The sequence below is a fragment of the Haliotis rufescens genome, unplaced genomic scaffold (assembly GCF_023055435.1).
Source record: "Haliotis rufescens isolate VD_foot unplaced genomic scaffold, xgHalRufe1.0.p SCAF_34, whole genome shotgun sequence".
Lineage (NCBI taxonomy): Eukaryota > Metazoa > Mollusca > Gastropoda > Lepetellida > Haliotidae > Haliotis > Haliotis rufescens.
In genome coordinates, this window is record NW_025964046.1 from 825900 (window position 1) to 830792 (window position 4893).

Consider the following 4893-nt stretch of genomic DNA (forward strand, 5'->3'; position numbering starts at 1 on the left):
TCTATCTTGAATAGTTCTGAAAATATTTTTGAGCATTTTAGTTCGTTTTAGTTTCGTTTCTGAAATCACACAATATGAATCGCTGACTGTCATAGCAGCCGATCTTTTGAATAGTGAATGACCATGTCGCGCAAAAACAAAAGAATTACAGACTTTTTTAATCAAAATAGAAAAAAGCACAAAGCATTGTTATTCATTTCAGTTCTTTATTCTCATCTGTTACACTTTTATATGATGATGTTCCAGTACATAATACAAAATAGGATTTTTGAAGAAAGCAATTATCCCCCCTACTTTTTCAAAATCCCTTCTATTTTCTACATGACGGGGGGACAAGTCCCCCCTTGATTTTCAATTCTGGGTTGGACACTGCTATTATATGACATAATAATATACATTATGGGTTTATATCCAGCGCTCGATGAAGCATCTGAAAAGATAGATACTGTTGATGGATTTCGATTACATCAAATAAGCGACATAAAACATCCAATAGAGAAGGAGAGGGAGTTGAGATTTGGATTGTATAAAAAGTATCGCAGAGCCATGAATGCTCTCAACAGAGTTGACACTGCGCTTGTAACAGCTGGCATGGGACTCGGTGTAGCCGATGTTGGTTTATTATAAACTATAATCGCCACGCCTATCGTACCTGGCATGGAAATAGCGGCCGGAGTCTCAGGACTGGCAGGAATAGCGATAAAATTTATTTGTCGTAGGTTGCAAAAGAAAGCCTTAAAACATGATAATATTCGGATATTAGCCGAAGCAAAGTTGAACAGCATTTAGGACCATATTTCAACAGCAATGGCTGATTGTAAGATATCCGAGGAGGAGTTTCGTTTAGTTTTGTCAGAACTCACCAAATACAACGTAATGAAGCAGGAGATTCGATCAAAATCTCGTAAGACCAGTGGTATTAGCAAAGATGAGAAAAAAAAGTTCATAGAACAGGGGAGACAACAATTACCAATTACCAAGAAGAGTATATAGTCTGGTCTCCTAGTAAAACGAATGAAGAACTTAGTAAAAATGAATATCACTTTGTTAAAAATAATGGTATATGTATGAGTAAAAATAATAGAGAATATTTTCATTACAATTTAGTTTAGTCTCATGATGATCGTTGAATCGCATCAGCGTTTATGCATAAAAAATTCCCTCTGTGGTGGTGGTGGTCTAGGTATATGAATCTGACTCCAGTGGAAGTGAGCCAGAAACCCCATTACCTATACTGTGTGTTTATGGTCTGGTGAACACAGGTCAATGGCCGCACATTAACTCTTTCAACACCGTAGGCCGGTTATCCGGCCAAGAAGCATCGAGTCCCCAGACACCGCAGGCCGGTTATCCGGCCAAGCCGTAGTCACGTCAAAATAGTATATATTTTTATGGACCTACCTGTAATGTCATTCATTTATTAAATCTATCACATTTCACAATGTCTGAAATACATATTCCATTTCAATTTAACATTTTTTATCGTTAAATTAAAAAATTATTCACTATTTCTCGCGATGTTATTGAAAATAAAATTCTCGGACACACATTTCGACAACGGGTCCACATCGAACACGTCAAAGAGGAAAATAAAGACGTTTTAAACAAATCTTTAAATATATTATACAAAGTAATAAATAAAATCAACAAAAATATATCTAAAAGTAATCAAACTTACATCTAAGTTATTATTTCCATCTTTTCGTGCGATCGCGTGTAATGTAAGTCAAATGACATCTCGGCTTTCGACGCCTTGAATTCTCGGCTCGGACACGATGTTTAATGCAAAAATATATGCATGAAAAATCTTTGTCACAGCTCGTAACCTAGCACGATACATTCACGAAGTTCCATATTTTTAATATATATCGTGATTTCCTGCTCAAAACGTTCAGAATAACACGATTTAACAAAATTCTTTCGCAAACTTCTGTAATTTATCGAACACGAGCTTGGTATCACAGCTGTAATTTGATTGGCTGCCTTAGGTCACGTGCTCAAAATTGACCAATCACGAAACTTGTAGCAGATTTCAGCAAGAAAGCGTCATTAGAAACCAATTTTAATCCAATGAAATCGCTTGTTATAACTACGAAAAAAAACCAGTCGATGCTACGAGCGTGTAGATGAAGGAATAAGCTTTCCAGCGATGTGTCACATGCCATTCTTCGACGAACGTGTTATTCATACGAAACCTAGAAAACGGGGGTATTTCTTCATTTTACTGAGCGGACAGTCGCTGTTATCGGGAAATGGGTGATGACAGAAACTATTTATAATTCTTTTTAAAATGATTTTCCAATTACGTAAACAATGAAAATAAAACAGAAATAGGTACGTGGATATTATGAAATCATATATTTGCCGAAAATCGTCATTTTTTTTCTTCCTTGGTCCTTAATCTGGATGTTAACAACGTGTTAGCGTACATTTTTTATTTACAACGAATTTAATTAAGTTGTAAATGCATTATTTTAAATAATTTGAAAATATAACTTTCATATTTATAAACCATAGGATCAGACCTTTCAAATGGTGTATAACATGTAGTAGCAAATATATTTTACAAGCAGGTATTTTCTTTGATAAATGTTGGCTTCATCTATCACCCAAGAGTCTCTGGGAACTCGGTGTCCCAGCAGTAAATACTTCTGGTTGACTGGTGTTGAAAGAGTTAACTCAAGATTCACATCTCACCGTTTTATTTGATCTAACTATTCATTTCATCTTTTTGTCAAATTCAACTGAAACCTGGGCTTGAGGTACACGCATGGAACAAGTGACTCACTAGGCTCAACATGCTGCACACCCATGTGCATCTTGTTGAGAACCTGTGTCACTTGCGTGTTACACGTGTTATCAACCAGTATAAAGGGAATGAACTTCTTGGCAGTAGTGTATACTAAACAAGTGGGTGTTTAGGCAATAACTGTAGTTCTAAGCATGAATACAAAAGTTGGTGAATTTAACTCATGTCTTTGATTTATGGGTGGTTGCAGACATCTGCAACCTAAAACATTAGGAGATATCAGTTAGTGGTATATGCTTCAATGTGGATAGCTTATGTGCCAGACGTAACAAATTGGTGGTGTCTTAAGAAGGCAGTGGCATACAGTAAGGTACCACCAGACTGTGTTACAGTGATTGATAGAATGGGTAAAACATGTTTGGAATTTGCCACTCTGAATATTATCCAGAAGTTTCTGTTGCAGAAACGTTTACAAACAGTCCTTTAATTGACTTGCTGGACTGGCCAGCCTCAAGCATGAATATTCTGCACGTTTTGTCAGGTCGCTGCTGGATCTGGATGTGTCAAAGATCTTTCGGGCCCTACAAAACAATAGTAATGTTTAGTGGTTGACAGTCTGATAAAGGCATGCACCATCGTGTCCTCTGTTGGAGGTAGTTCATACTGAGGAAGTTACAACCACAGCAGATATGTGAGTGGCATGAGATGGAGACCGCCAAAGGCTAATTACCAGTACAGACAGCCTCACATGATTGATCCGACTTTCAAGAGTGTGATGAACGCTGCTGCTGCTTCTCCTCCATGTACTGTGGTGTTGTCCGTGGCTATGAGGATGTATGATTTTGAGAGACATATGTTCCATGCCATGTGTAATAGATGGCCTTCATTTCCTTGCAGTTGATATGAAGGGTTCCCTCTCCGGTGTTCCAAGATCCCTGTACCGTGAGATTGTCCAAATGGGCTCCCAATCCCAAATCTGACGCGTCTGTAAATAGATGGTGCTGGGCGTCAGGGAGGTCAGATGAATGCCACTCATCACATGCTCTCTGTGAGTCCACCAATGCAGGTCCTGTATTAAGTTGGGAGGTAACTGAGTCTTGAACTCTAGGCTGTGGGATAGAAGTGAGTCGATCCATGTCTGTTGAGGACGTAACATCAATCTTCCTCTGAAGGTCATATCCTGTAGAGACATAAAGTTGCCCAGAAGAGACATCCACCACCTTAGAGACCTGCTGGGTTGCCTTGATAGGGATTGAATCATCGTAATAGTCTTGACGAATCAATCCTCTGGTGGACATAGATATCCCTTGTGTAGTTGCAAACTCGCTCCAATGTATAGGATGTCTTGAACCGGAGTGGTCTCGGACTTGGAGGGATTGACTAGGAAGCCTAGGTAGGTCATAAGCTGGTGTAACTGAGCTTCCTCTTGGTCTGCAGCCAGGAAATCGTCCAGGTATCCATGGATTCGTACAAGCTGGAGATGGGCAAACCTGATTGGAGCTGTAATGCTGGTAAATAGCCAAGGGGCTATTGATATCCCGAATGGTAAGACCTGGAACTCATAACATCGACCATTAATTGCAAAGTGCAGGTATTTCTGTGACGATGAGTGCAGGTATTTCTGTGACGATGGGTGTATAAGGACGTGAAGATAGGCATCTTGTAGGTCTGGGCTGAAAAGATTCCTGAGAAGACGCTTGTCGTACCCCTGACTCGGTTGGAACAAATCTTCTTCTAAGGAGTCTCTTTATATGACGAGTCCTTCTGATCCCAGGAATGCTTCTGGGGGTGGGAAGATCCATGTGCCTAGGCTGCTTGGAATCGTTCCTTGTATTATGTCTGATCTGGTCTATGACATGTCCCAATTTGCCGTTGAATGTCTTGGGAGCAGATATTGGTTGTGACATTATCCAACTCTTGGTTTGGCTGGATACAGCTCTTTAACAAATCTGTTGACACGCAGGGTTAGAAATTGGCACTAGTCCTATAGTCCTTGCCAAACTGCCCCATGGTAAAGGTATCATAAGGACTAGTAGAAAATTGCCATTTTTAAGAGTTTTGCTATATGTTGTCATTATAAGTACTAGGGGACGAAAACTGTTAGTTTCTAACGCTGAGTCACGGAACCCATAATAGCTGTGAAG